Raw genomic sequence first — 15,538 nt, forward strand, 5'->3', positions numbered from 1 at the left:
CACAGAATAAGAAACATTACACTCTAATATTGACAGTGATCACACATCCCACTATGACCCCTGACCCGTAAGGATCATGTTAGGTCAAGGTCAGGCTTGGTCTCTCTCTCGCCCGATCACGTCATCAGGAACGACCAAACGGATCACGTTTGTCAAGTGACGAAGGTGGGGGTGTGAGTGGGGGGCAGGCTTCCCTCGGCTGAGGCCTGAGGAGGAGGGATCAGAGCGCAGCGGGTGGAGCGGGTGGATGTTCTGAGTTCAGCTCCGGCTGCGCGCACTTATCCAGCTTCCCCCTCGCCTCCTCCACCTGTCTGGCCCTTTCTCCGGCTCTCTGCGTCGGACGCGCATCGCCTTCTGCGCGTCCCCGCGGGTCTGCGCTCCTCGGTGCTCGTGGCTGTGAGCGCGGAGTGGAGCAGAGTGACCGTGGGGATGTGGTGACATGCTCGCGCAGGAACGGTGAGTGAAACGTCTCGCTGTGTTCTGCCGTGACCTCCGCGCGCGCACGGAGGAAGCGCGCAGGGATGACGTGTGTGAGGGAGTCGGAGCTCTTTGGCCGTGGAGCGATGTTATGCTCAGATTTCTGCGAGTTTCCGTGTGAAACGCAGACGCGATCACGCAGCGGGGATTACTCACCTGTCTGCGGATACTGATCGGTAACGGACTGTGAGTGCAGCGGAACCGGATCCTGTAAGTTAGCGCGTCTGAACTGCGTGTCCCTGATTGTTGGTTCTGAGTGTGGGTCCGTTTGGATTCGCGTGATTTGGGGAGTGTTGGGTTGATCCTGAGGTGACACATTCACCTGCTTCTACCTGCAGACTCTTCATGTTGAATGAGCAGAGGGTGTGAGGCAATTTTTAAAGGACCCCCGTGTGCAGGCAGAGTCAGACTCTTCCTTCACTCTTGTCAAACTTGGACTTGGCTGTTTTTCCTTCTGCGCACTCTGCTGTTATCGTCGTTATTGTGTAACGTTTATGGCTCTGCAGGGGATTGGCACGACTCGATCAAAGGTGCAGGTTTGGAGTGTTAGTGTCAGCTGCTGTGGCCTCGGTGTGACCGGGTTCCTCCTCGGGTCAGCGCAGAGCCGCTCAGACCGGCTGATTCCCTTCCTATTCCAGTGTTCAGCCTTTTCTCCTCATGGTGATTAGACTGTGCCATTTCCAGCGAAGAGTCTTCTCCTCAATAGCTCCTCTTCTTACTTTAAGCTTTGTTGGGAGGTTTTAGTCCATCAGAGGGCAGAGTGTAGACTCGCAGCAGCAGAGACCCTACCCACCTCATCCACATGTTTGCGCTCCAGCCGCTGCTCCGTCTCGCTGAGTGTTAGGTGTTTGAGCGAGTGTGCTCAAAGCATTGAGAGTCATGCTGTGGTGGTGGAAGTATGGCAGCTGATCTTTTCTGTGATATTCTGTAAGTTGTTGTGTTGTGTTAGGATGACTCGTAGAAGATGAACTTTGGCTCAAACTATATGTATATAGTGCGCTGATGATCTTAACACAATGCCGAGTGAGTAGAGCGAGTGTTGTCGGTGTCATTTCCCCGACTTGTACAGATGCTGTAACAGCTGCTGCAGTTAGTAGGAAGGACTAGTGTACGTACATTTATTTGACACTCTTACTGTACTGTCTTACTAATTTCTGTACTTTTATACTTTTACTCCTTTCATGTCAGAGTTCTTAATCCTGAAAAAAAAAGAAGCTTTGAATTGTTGTCTGATTTCTAATCTCAGAGAAAAGTCGTCACATTCAGACAAACGAGAGGAGTGCAACAATCTCGGCAAAGCTGGGAATAAGACTGCAGCTACAGATCCCCAGAAATATGTCAGTGCATGAAAAATAACAGCAGACATGACATCACATGGATATGCATACATTTAAAAACAGACGTTTTTCACTGGGCCCTGCACTCAATAATTGTTTTATAATTCTTTGTCTGTTTTCACTGCCTTAAGGCACAATCAACCTACACAGGTTTCTATGGTTTCATCCTCTGCATTAAGCACATTGAGCTTGCTATTATGAAATGTGCTAAATAAATAAAATTGCCAGCAGCATTATACATTTTTCATATCACTATCGATAAATATAATGAAGTAAATTGATTACGTAAGTAAGTAAAGTAAGTAAGTTTCTGATAAATATAAAGGTTTCTTTTTACTGCTGGTTAAATGGTTTAAATCTTTATCTTCTGTCAGAAGTTGAACACGATAAAATGTAGAGCTGCATTTTAAAGAAAAATCAAAGACATAAAATAATTATTAATACAAAAAAGTCAAACTAAAATTGTTATTTTTGTGTCTCCAAATGTTTGAAATAGAGCCAAACAGGAAACACGTACTTATTTAAGAATCGTTCTCATGTAAATGAAGAAGAGCATGACACTGACACTCAAGTGTGGAGCAGCCCAAACATTAGCGCCTGTGCTCTTTCTCTGGCTCTGTCCCAGCCGCATGATTGGTTCAGCTCGGTGCTGTTCTCTTTGTCACCGGCTGTTTGTGCTGTCTGTCAGAACATGCATGGACGAGCTCTGTCCACTTTATATCGACTATGTTTCGTGTCTCTACTGCACGATAATGAATCTGATGGGTTTTTCTCTCAGCTCTGATGTTGGTTCACAAACACTTTATGAAGGCCCTTATGGAGGATAACACACAGGCTGTTAACAAATAAACATGCACGTGTGTGGTCATCTGAACAGTCTGCACGTCTAAGTGGGAAAGTTAGTGAATGCACAACACTGTCCGCGGTGGCTGCTGAAGCTCTGTGTCTGTACTGTGAGTGTGGCTAAAGTCTAAAGAAGAGCTTTAATGTGACCCGTTTACCATCTGTGTGACCAGAATGACCAAATGCAAGAGTCCAGCAGGTTGGATCAATAACTGGATCTCTCCCTCACACACACACACACACACACACACACACACACACACACACACACACACACACACACACACACACACACACACACACACAGCATTTGCTGAGGATCTATAGCCGGTCGTCTCTGTGACGTGGTCGCTGTCTGCCTCCACCTGTGCTGTAGCTTCACACCTGGCAGGCTGACAGCAGAGCTCTTATGAGCCTAGCTGCATAATTAATTGGATTTAAATCATACTTTTGATCAATTACAACATTTGCATGTTGATGAGATGTATTTTCAGCCTCCTGGGCTCTGGATGCAGCGATTACGTGTTTCATGTGTGAGACAGGAACAAGCGCAGTAACTAAATCAGCTTCACTGTGAGGTGAGAAATCATAAAAGGCACACAGTTGTTAATAGTAATGATGATTTACGATGCCAATAAAAGTGACTGTAATTAACTGTGAAACCTAAACTGTGGCCCTGCGAGAGGAGCTGGGGGGCTTCCTCCATATGTTGTATCGTGGCTGTGACATTCATTAACCCAGCTGATGTGTTATCGCTCTGGCTGTTTATTGATATTCAAACCACTCGATGTCAGACGTCTTGTCAATTTTGCACAGTGAAAAAGAAACCTGGAGGATCTGCTCTACAGCAGATCTAAGATCGTCCCTTACTGTGTCTCGATGTACGCAGAGTAGAAGCAACAGTCATTAACAGACTTTGATTAGTCGATTCCTTAATAAGCAACTCCTTTTTATTAGAGGTGGTGATTATTGAAAGACCCAGCAGCTGTGGGAGGGGCCACCACTTTGACTCATTAAACTCATGTGGAGTTTATCATAAGCACAGCTACCCGCTGCATCCACAGTGTCGGGCTCCAGGACATGGAGTGGGTCTGTTTTCTTTCAGTTGAGTGGTTACGCTCCCTAAATTTTTATCTCAAAGCAACACAGCACATGAGATGCCACAATGCTGTGTTGCTTTAAATAATGGAAACATTGAAAATACTCCCAAAGAAAAGAGCCTGGCTAAAACAAACGAAAGATGAAGAAGATCACGAGCCCTAAACTCGACCTGGAAACCAAAGAAGAAGAAACCAGAACAGTACTGTGGGTAACTCCCTCCACCGCAGCATCAACAGAAACATGACGGTGCTGATGGAGATCATGTAGCAGGAGAGAAGGACCAAGGTGCCGTGCTTTTATACACATCCATCAAGCTTCAGCAACCAATCAGCACTTAGAACAAATCAAAGGAGAGAGATAGAGAGAGAAAGAGCAGGTTAATATGGAGGACAACAAAAATCCCAGAAGACGATGAGTGGACCAACGTCCTGAGTATGATGGAGGCCAGCTGCTGGTGGCAAAACCTCCACTCAGACCTGCAGCAGTATTAACTATTAGCATCAGATTCAGTATTACAAACACCCAGTGCAGGTTAGGGTCAGTGTTGCACTCTCTGACAAATATATTCACAATGCACAATGACATACTGGTGTATGTCATTATGCTTTAAATTTGCAAAAGAAACTAGAAGAAGTTGGACCATAAAGAGGCATTTTAAAGTCCAGTAACTGCACAATGTTTAGATGAGATTAGATTAGATTAGATTAGATGAAACTTTATTAATACCTCGGGTGGGTTCCTCCGGGAAATTCAGTTTCCAGTAGCACGGCACCGACAGAAGTTGCATGTTACAGATACAATAAGGGGAATGAGAGTAAGGATATAAGCATAAATATGCCATATAGACTTAGAGCTCTATTGTCATTGTGCAGTTTCTTGCACAGCGAAATTGGGTAGCTGAACCACAAAGGTGCTAAAGTAAGAAGAAGAGAAACCAATATACAACGAAGGCGGAAAATAAATAAATAATTAAATAAATAGAATAAAATAAAAAACAGTGTATATGTATACATATGTGAGTGGAACTATATACATGGTGTATGTGTAGGAAACATTGAAACAGACTGGGACCAAAATAATTGCACATGAGCCAAAAATATTGCACAGAGCATGGTAAGACTGAGATATTGCACATAGATGATCAACAGCAGTGTCAGGGTGGATGTGTTGGGGAAGTCTTTACACACTCTTAGTTTGCATTGAGAGTACAGAATATGTCATATGGATAAATAGGATTGCACATTTGAGTGAGTATATTGCACAGTGATTATTGCACAGTTGAATATAAAAAAAATATATTTCAAATATTGCACAGTGTAAAAAAACACTACAGCTCAGTTGTTCTAGCCCTCCTTTGTCCCCCCGTTTCCCCTCCCTCTCCCCTCCAGTGAGGAGTTTAATACAATAATGCAATTCCTAGTAGATCCTACTAGTAATCCTAGTAGTAAGTCTCTACTAGTAATTACCGGCCTATTTCAAAATTGCCATTTATAAGCAAATTACTAGAAAAAATTGTAGAAAATTAATTCAGGTCCTTATGGCAGATTACAGATTGTTGACCCTTTTCAATCTGGCTTTCAAAAGCAGAACTCCACTGAGACTGCTCTCTTAAGGGTCTATAATGATCTGTTAATCCCTTCTGATGCAGGGAATTGTTCTGTGATCATTTTGCTTGATCTCAGTCCAGCCTTTGATACCACTGACGACAAAGTCCTACTTAACAGACTGAAGGTTTTGGCTGGTATATATGGATCTGCTTTAGACTGTTTTTTCCTACTTATCAGAAAGGACCTTTTCTGTTAGGACTGACAGGTTCGCCTCTAACATTGTCCCCTTAACCTGCGGGGTTCCACAGGGCTCAGTTTTGGGTTTTTATTTTATTTTTACATGCTTCCTTTAGCTGGCATTATTCAATCTTTTAGTGACATTTCGTATCATTTCTATGCTGATGATTCAACTGCATATGTCCTCAGCCTCATCAGCTGCATAGGCTGTCCACCCTAGTCCAGTGTTTAACTCTGATTGTTTTTCAAACAGTTACCTTGTTTTAAACACAAATAAGACCGAGAACATGATTGTAGCTCCTCCTGAACTACATTCAAAAATCAGTCAGGTTCTTGCCTCTTTCTGTCCTTCTGCCAAGTCAAATATTCGAAATCTTGGAGTAATATTTGATTCTTCTCTGGGCCTTGACTCACATGTAAAATCTTTTCTCGTTCCTGTTTCTTTCATTTAAGGACATTTCTAAACTGCGACATGTGATCTCCTTAGCTGAACTGGAAAAAATTGTTCATGCATTTGTGTCATCGCCTTTAGATTATTGTAATGCCCTGTTTACCAGCTTGGACAAATCATCTCTTTCTCACCTCCAAGCTATACAAAATGCAGCGGCCAGGCTACTGACACGTTCTAGCAAGCAAGCTCACATTACTCCTATTTTATAATTTTTTTACATTGGCTAGCAACAGATTTTAGAATTTGTTTTAAATTCTTGTTTTAACACACAGAGCACTGAATGGCCAGGCCCCATATTATTTATCCAAGCTTCTTACAAAATACACTGCTGCTCGTTGTCTTCGCTCACAGACTCAGAGTTTCTTGGTTGTTCCCCGTACACAACTGAAGACGACTGAAGACAGAGCCTTTCAGTCTGTGGCACCAAGGCTGTGGAGCAGTCTACCACCACCACTATGTTTGGTTGACTGTGTGGAATCCTTTAAAGAACAGTTATAAACTTTTCTATTTAAAAAAGCCTTCTGTTGATCAATGCATTTTACTTTTTTTTTTAATTTTTTTTTTACATTTTTAAAAAAATTTTTTTACATTTAACCTTTTGTGTTGTTTATGTTGTCTATTCATTACTTTTTTATTATTTATTTATTTATTTATTTATTTTTATCCTTCGTGTACAGCACTTTGTGACTGCTGTGATGGGTCAGCCAGGGTCTCTTACACAGAATCAGAATCAGAAAGGGTTTTATTGCCAAATGTTGAGCAGGTTTACAACATTGCTGCGGTGCTTCAGTGCGAACATACTGTCATAAATTACGCTTAAATAGACATGAAAAAATAAATAAATAAATAAATAAAAATAAGAATAAGAATTAAAAGTGCTAAGTAGATAGATATATACATGAGTGCAGGTGGTGATCAGTGCCAAACATGGAATGATGCAGTGAACACAGCGTAGGGTCATGTGTTAGTGGTGGGAACAGTCATACGGTTATTGTTCATGTGTCCAACAGCAGAGGGGAAGAAACTGTTCTTATGGCGAGAGGTTCTGGTGCGAATGGACCGGAGCCTCCTGCCTGAGGGGAGCAGGTCAAACAGACTGTGTCCAGGGTGAGAAGGGTCAGCTGAGATCCGAGCTGCACGCCCCAGTGTCCTGGAGGTGTACAGGTCCTGCAGAGATGGGAGTCTGCAGCCAATTACCTTCTCAGCAGAGCGCACAACATGCTGCAGTCTCTGTTTGTCCCTGATAGTGGCTCCAGCGTACCACACGGTGATGGAGGAGGTGAGGATGGACTCGATGATTGCGGTGTAGAATTGCATCATCGTCCGTGTTGGCAGGTTGAATTTCTTCTGCTGCCTCAGAAAGTACATCCTCTGCTGGGCTTTCTTGATGACGGAGGTGATGCTCCCACTTCAGGTCCTGGATGATGGTGGTACCCAGGAAGCGGAATGAGTCCACAGAGGTGATGGGGGTGTCAGTCAGGATGATGGGGGGGAGTGGGGCTGTGTGCTTCCTGAAGTTCACAATAATCTCCACTGTCTTCTGGGCATTCAGCACCAGGTTGTTGTGGCTGCACCAGGACACCAGACGTTCAACCTCCCTCCTGTAGGCAGACTCATCTCCGTCCGAGATGAGTCCAATAACGGTGGTGTCATCTGCAAACTTGATTAGCTTGACAGACTGGTGGGTGGAGGTGCAGCAGTTAGTATACAGGGAGAAGAGCAGGGGAGAAAGAACACAGCCCTGAGGGGAGCCAGTGCTGATGGTCCGGGAGTCCGAGACATTCTTTCCCAGCCTCACATGCTGCTTCCTGTCCGTCAGGAAGTCAGACAGCGTCATCCTCACAGAGGGTCACTCCTGACCAGAGCCTGCTGCAACCAACTGCACTTTAAGAGACCGAGCAGAGCACCCGCACACTGCGCCACAGCCTGACACACTTCAGTCAAAGAAGGAAATGTCAAACCTGAAGCTTCTAAACTTGTTTCATGGGGAAACACAGGAGCACAAAGATGTGCGTGGATGCAGAGTGCGATGGGGATCGAGTGGAAGATTGATAAAATCCTGTAAAGGTTGTTGTAAAAACAGCGCTTCACTTCCTGTTTGCTACAGATTCTTTTAATGTGGTTGGCGGCAGGAGAGGTCACGCTCATTTCAAATTAAAAAAAGACAAAAACTGGAGAAAGTTATTTGGCTGTTTGTGTTTCCACAAAATATCCAAAAATTGTGTAAACAAAAAAGCTTTCCCATATTGTTAGTCCCATTGTGTGCAGTGTGTAGGGTATTATTGCCATGACCTGTTAAACTGTTGTGCGTTCAGAGGTAACAAAAGGACATTTAGAAACAAAAACTGGCAGAAGAAGGAGGATAATAAAGAGGCATAATGAAGCAAGCAGGGTTAAAGAGAGAGTCACACAGAGACAGAGAGGCGGCGAGGGAGACAATTGGGGTAGCTAGAGTTCACGAAAAATACAAAAGGGGACACGTATGTGAAAGAAAAAGAGCATGAAGGGCAGGAGAGGTGATGCCGGGGGCAGGAGCAGGGGCGGGGAGGTGCACTGCGGGAGAGAGAGGGTATTTATTTTAGGTTAACCTCAGACACTCCGCTCGACAACCTCACTCACACTGCGAGACGCTTCATGACAACCAGCTTGTCATGCTGCTGTGCGTGTGTACTGTATATGGTTATTATTTATTACATTGTTGTTATGATTGTATTATTCTTGTGTGGCTCGTTTTCTGGGTGTCGTGCCTGACTCACACGAACACGTTTCTTCTGATAAATGCACCGGGAGCAGCGAGGGATCGAACCGCCAACCTTCTGATTCCTGAGCCTCAGTATAATGAATCCAGCTGCTGGATGAATAAAAGGACTTGTGAATGTGGGTTAGTTGGACGTTGCTCTTCGGTGTGTTCTCCTCTAGTATTCAGGAGGCTAACCTCACTGAATCAGTCTCTCTGTTCATGTTACAGCTCTGCAGAGACATAAATCTTAAAGTTCAAGCTCAGGGATGGTGTCAGAGAATAAAAGCGAACGACTTTGAGGAGGAGGCCTTTGACTCGCGTTGCTGATCAGTGAAAGAAATAAAGTGTGACAGAGAGGATCCCTGCAGGATGCAATGGGCGACTTTGAGTGTCCTCTGTGTTGGTGTGCTGCACAGCTGCATGAGTTCAGGTACTCGAAGTCTTTATGTGGACTGATTTAATGCTCCGAGCTGTTTTATTCTGATCTGTGCTCCGTTTTATTGATCTTTTTGTTCAGTTATCACACGTGGAGGTGAACTCAGTGAGCTGGTACACTCTAAGTCAGTCCAGATAAGAAAGTCAGCAAAATTCCCCAAATGTGAGAAAGTAATTGTCGTCTCTCATCATTTATGCATCAGGCTGCTCCAGTCTGCATTCACCTTCAATAAGACTCAGGCCATTTGTTCCAGCTGAAGCACACAGGAAGACTCCGGGGTCTGTTTGCTTTCCTGCATCGCTGTTTCACGTTAGAGTCGTTGCTGCTGACGCGTGTCTGTGCCGGATCTGCACACGTTAAGTGCTTTTTTTGGGAGAGCCTGAGGTGGATGCTTTTTGAGTAGCATGATATAATTCTGCTTCTGTTTGGATTTACACTGTCCTTGCCGTCTTTGAATGGTGAGAAAAGAAAGTCGTAGATCTTGTTGCCATTTTTAGGGGGTGGGCGGAGACTCTGAGGGACTTGTTCCTGTCCACTTTAATGATGCCGCAGGAGCTTCAGAGCTGTCATTCCTTTGTTTGGTTCAAAAGCCTTTAAGTCCTTTTTAAATCATTGAACAGGTGTGTATGTGATTTTAAAAAGCAGCTGTTGTTGCAGATTTAACATCTTTAATTTTGACTCTTTTTCTCTTTTCTGATTTGATTCTTTAGTCTTTGTTTTTGCTTGTGTTTCAATGCTGCTGTCTTTGACTCAGATATTCTGATACTGTTGTTCAGCAGTGGTAAAGGTTTACTTGAGGGCGTGCTGCTCCGGTCATTGATGAACTAGGACTGTGAGTGCACCGAGGGTGATTTAGGATGCTCACTGGTTCCTGAGTGCTGATTGTGATTTCACAGGTGCACAGACCCTGCTGCTCATTCTCACTTAAAGTTGCGTGTACTGATTTAATGTGCACACATCAATATTAGCCTGTCCTGTTCCTGTAAAGCGTCTTTAGCTGTGAGTCAGAAACGACTGCCTGAGACACCATCGTGTTTCCTAAAGCGAGGTTTGAGAGCAGCTTCCTCCTGTCACGTACGCGGTGATGTGATCCACACTCCATTTCTGTTCTCTCAGGACAGCGAGCTGAGATTCACCCCAAAAACCAAGCAGAGCAGAGCAAAATGGATCTCAAGTGGGGGTGGAGGCTGCGTAGTGTAGGAGTCTGGAGCAACGCTGAGCAACAGAGAAGCTGGAAGTTCGGTCAAGGATGTTATCACACAGTCAGCTGCTGTTTGCTGTTTTCTTTTCAAAGCAGCATCAATGAATTCCTGCAGGAAACGTAAAAAATTCAAACTATGTGACACAGCAGCAGCACCGGAAGCTAAAAACTGACATATTTGGTGTAAACTGAGCCGACGGTTTACTCAGGCTCTAAAAAAGCCAGGAGTCAAGCGCTGAGCTTCACGCTATTTATTTATCACAAACATCCGAGCCTTTCGTGAGAGATGATGTGAGTGATGAGATGGTTGTACTGTAGCCCGTTTAAATGTGTGCGAGGAGCCGCTGTTTAAACTCCTCCCTGACAACTGTTTATAACCGCCGGGTCTTACTGGCAGAAAGAGGGCAGCATCCGGGGGGCAAGAGCAGCTATTTCAGCATCTTCCTCTTCTCGTGGACAGCATAGAGGAAAACGTAGAGATGCTGCAACTAAATTTCAGAGTTGGTGCACGTAAAGATGGAAATGAAATGTAGATCTGTTTTGCTGTGAGTTATGTGTCTGTGCAAAACCCCAAAAGCTTAAACCTGCACAGGTAGCCTGATATTATATATTGTACATATATTTATTAGTTTCAGATGTAGCCATTCTTGTATTTTGCTTGTTTACATTATTGTATTTTGCACAACTCTGTTGCTTGTGAAGCTCGCACACAAGAATTTCACTCACATGTGCTGTACCAATGTACCTGCACATGTGATGTGACAATAAAAGTGATTTGATTTGATTTGATTTGATGAAATCACAACCTGATGAGCACAAACATTAATCTTGAGGCTGTCACACAGCCACATGCAGAGTTTCTGTGTTAAAAGCTGAGTTTGGTCTATTGTGCAGCGCAGTGCTCTCCGGGGCTTTCTCATTTCACATTTGGCTTTGAGAGTGAGGCAGAAGCTGCTGCTGTCTAATAAATAGTTTGGAAGGGAACATGAGAAAAGAGAAGCCTGGAGCGGGGCGTGTTTACACGATGGCATGAGTGTGTGTGTGTGTGTGTGTGTGTGTGTGTGCGTGTGTGTGTGTGTGTGTGTGTGTGTGTGTGTGTGTGCTGGTCACAGAGGCTGGAATCGGGTCTCAGTCACAGAAACGTAAACGGTCAAATCACAGCGTGCGGCTCAGCTCACACATACGAGTTACGCTACCGGAAACATCACGGTGTACAGCAGTGATCAGCGAGGACAGTGTTTACCGTCACATTCTAAGGGCAGCATACAAACAGGATGAAGCAACGACACAACAAAGTCGAACTTAATGATAATCTGCATTTACAGATATCATATTGGTTTTTAATAATCCTGTCTTTTTGTCAGGTGGCGTTACACACAGTGACCTGAAATTGTCACATGGTCACATGATACTGTTTCCAATAGAAGCAATGGGATTAAGATCAAGAGTCTATAATCATATGCTGGTGCTGGTTTTCCACGGGAGTTCTTCCTCCCGACAGTCGCCAAATGCTGGAGTCATCTTTAATAAATAATAATAATCTTTAATAATTCCAGTTTTACCTTTTATGACATCACAGGTGACCTTTTTAATGAACTGACCCACATAAATCAAAGCAAACAGAATCAAATGGCAGGGCTGCTCAGATCAACGATTCAGATTTTATCTGCACGTTTCATGCATGTTAGCGAGGTTCGAAGAGCTTCACACATTATTCACAAGCTGATAAGACTTAAGGAGAAATCCTGATAAAACATCAATATGTGACCATTCAAACACAAAATATCAGTGAATTAAATAAGTACGGTAAGAGCCAATAAAGAAAAAACATGTACTGCCGTTACGTATTTAAAATACAAAATATGAGTAACTTTATTCCGTTACAGTTACCGTTTAAAAAGGTGGTATTTAGAATACAGTTACTTTGTTGAAATAAATGGATTACACGGCAGTATTTTCCTGTTTCATATTGTGGCGGGTCAGGACTGTTTGGGTTTTGTTTGACAGCTATGTTCTGTTGTTCCAGGAGGCAGCGTTACAGTTGCCATGGTTACAGGGCGACGCGCTCTCTCTCTGCGACTGTGTGCTTCCTGGGTGAGAGAGCGCCTTTTTGTTGTTGTTGTTGTGCTAAGCTAATCCGGTCGTTAAGTGATGACGTGACAAATCCTACTAAAGTAGTCTGCGTTTAATATGGCTTTTGTGTTGTTAACATGTTTAATGTTTTGTATTTTCTTCTATTTAATCTCAAAAAGCTCCTAAAACAGTCAGTGATCACTGTTGACCTCCCTCGGCTTTTATTACCGCTAATCATTTATTTAAGCTCAGTTTTTAAAACCTTAGGATGTAACTACAGCCCAGCCCATGCAGCAGTATATGAATGACTAACCTCGTATTGTGGATGGATTATCTCAGTTGTTCTCCTGGCTGAAGTTTGGCCCTTTTACAGCATCCTGCCATGCGATCACATTTGTTCCTGACCACCGAGAACACTCACGTTAACTTTTATTGAGTGGAAAAAAAGTTAGCTTGTTTATGTTATGCTAACATAGCTGTGTCGCTAGCGGTCACGTAGCGCATCATTATATACCAGCTAGCCAAACTTCAGTAACCCTACAAACGTCACTGCTGTTTAGTTTTCTGTCTTCATTTATGCTGGAAGTGATAACAGAGCTGTATGTTTGAATTTGTTTCCAAAATCCCGCAGTCAGGACATGCTATATTGTATTTAGATAGAAGCTAGCGAGCTAACTTCCTGCTAACTTCTAACTCTGTTAAATGTCATAAATTCCGTTTTCATGGATGCCTGGATGTTAAACTCAATTGTTACACCTGGTAGAGCAGAACGCTGATAATTTTATTAAAGATGAAAGACTTTAGACAGTTTTTCAACTCTCAGTAATGCAATAGTGATCGTTTGATATATGGACCTGCAGCGGAGTTTAGGCCCAGACACGGCTAGTGACGTCAGACTTAACAACCGGATAGGCAGAATGCTACAGGCATAGCCCTAAAGAATGTAGCCTCATGGGCAGTGTAGTCCGTGCTGCAGAGAGAATGGACTGCCATACCCGTTATGTGTCTGTGAGCGCGAGGAGGGAGAAAAAGGAGAGTGGGAAAGTACGAGTTGTAATCGAGCAGAAATGGGAGCTGGAAGCATCTAAATATAATAATAACCACTGCAGCCAAGAAGAGTGCCTGACGAGCCCAGTTGTAAGTAAGCTATTAAGACTCGACTAAACACCGTGTTCGTGTTTTCCTCTGAAACAATGGTCGTGTCCAAATTCATCCTGAGGCCGCATTTGTAGACCGATTACGTCACAGTGACGCGCCGAAGGCTGTCCAAATTCGTAGACTCCTCCGAATGCAGCCGACAAATGCGTCCTCCTTTTCTCCGAATTTGAAGGATGGGTCAGGTGTGTCCTTCGTGACCTACCATATCCCAGAATTCATAGCGCGGCCCAGCCAAACTCCAGTTTCCAACAATGGCGGCTGCTACTAAGTTTTAAAATTACTCATACTAATCTTTCTGGGTCACAAAATAAACTTTTAACATATTTTCACGTTTAGCAGGTAGCAGACGTTTTCGGAGACGTCTGCTACCCACCAGCTCGATAGCTAGCCGGGAGCTCGAGGGTTACTGATGCGGCCGAGAACGGCACAACTCCCGGCACACTCCCGGGTTAAACGTAATATATAAGTCACTTAGACAACCTAAAAATGTTATTGTTGGGCTTTTTTCAGTGTTTTGTAGACCGCGAAGGCCGGGTCCTCAGGAGGATGCAGCCCATGAATTTGGACATGACCAAGAAGTTCAGTTGGAGCAGCCTTTCAACACCTCTCTCTGTCTCAAACTTGACCCAGACAACAAAGTAAAGCTATTTTTCGGCTACAAGCCCAACACGGAGCCCGACGTATTAGCCAGAGGTCCCTTTACTACGGTTCGGAGCCGCAGACCTTCAGTAATAGTAATAAATCACACAGCAATAGTACATTCATGTAGTTGTAAAAAGCATGATATTAAGTAATCCAAAGTATTCAGAATACGTTACTCTCATTGAGTAACGTAACAGAATACATTACAAAATACATTTTGGGGCATGTATTCTGTAATCTGTAGTGGAATACATTGTAAAAGTAACCTTCCCAAAACTGAGAATAAATGAATGAAATTCACTAAAAACCAATTACATCATAAAATAGAATAAAATGTGAGTGAGTGAGTGAGTGAGTGAGTGAGTGAGTAGATAAAATGATGCAGGGTCGGGTTCAAATCATGAAGCAACGATTAAAATATCTGTTATGTTAAAGAAGGTAATAAAGTAAGAAACTGGGCTGGAGAGGAAAGGTGGTCTCTGAGCTGTGTCTCTGTGGAAGCAGCGAGGACCTGGCCATGTCTGAAGCTGTAAAGTTGAAATTGTTCAGCTGATCTTTGATTTGTTCCCCTAAACAAAAACATCTGGATTCATGCATGGCTGAAAAATCTGGCCTGTCGCGTTCAGGTGTGTTGGAATGGAAGAGAGGACCAAATGCAGGACTCGCAGGCTAGTTGAGAGCAAGCACGGTGTTTATTATAAGGACAGGATGAACTGAACTGAGTGACTGAGCTGGACTGGAAACCCACACGAGGAATCGATGATGATGAGACAAAGAAGTTAGGGAAACTCAGGGCTGAAATACACTGGATAATGGTGATGAATGGAAACACGTGAGAACACAGCTGAACTAAAGACACAGGAAGTAGAACTGAACATAGTGCACAGAGAAAAAAGGCCAACGCAGTAAAACACGGGGTCAACGACCCAGGAAGCCTGATACAGCCGAGTCTCTGCCGTCTAAATAAATGTCCTAAAATAACAAAACCTTGTAACATCTGCACAAACAGCAGCTGACATCATCCACTCAATACAGCATGAATTCATTGGGTTTATTTCTTTATGGATGTAGTTGTCTTAGTCTGGATTTAAAAACCTCCTTAAGCTCAGTTACAAACATCATAAATTCACTTTCAGGGAGGTTACAGTGTGCTGCCCAAACTACTGTACCCTAAAGCTTTTTTTCATTTAGATCAGGAAAACCAAAGGAGAGAGAAGACGGCATGACCGCAGAGGACAGACAGGTGAGGAGGAGGAATGCAGGTATACCTGGGAACGGAGCTGGGACCCTGTCCA

The 15,538-nt window shown here is 43.7% G+C and overlaps 1 protein-coding gene across 4 annotated transcripts in view; it reads left to right on the forward strand.

Annotated features, from left to right (window-relative positions):
- The first annotated feature begins 288 nt into the window (after positions 1-288).
- The window catches only part of htr4 (5-hydroxytryptamine receptor 4), a 163,019-nt gene continuing 147,769 nt past the window's right edge, over positions 289-15,538 (forward strand). For 3 of the 4 annotated variants that reach the window (XM_086305003.1, XM_086305001.1, XM_086305004.1), the window contains exon 1: positions 537-687. The gene's annotated coding sequence lies outside the window, so the exon portion shown is untranslated. Of the gene's footprint in view, positions 457-536; positions 688-15,538 lie in introns of those variants that run through there. The other variant, XM_086305002.1, reaches the window with a different exon arrangement.

Source organism: Aulonocara sp. 'chitande type north' Nkhata Bay, linkage group LG2 (genome assembly GCF_057382095.1).
Source record: "Aulonocara sp. 'chitande type north' Nkhata Bay isolate Kocher_YH1m ecotype deep benthic linkage group LG2, A_spYH_male_GT1.1, whole genome shotgun sequence".
Lineage (NCBI taxonomy): Eukaryota > Metazoa > Chordata > Actinopteri > Cichliformes > Cichlidae > Aulonocara > Aulonocara sp. 'chitande type north' Nkhata Bay.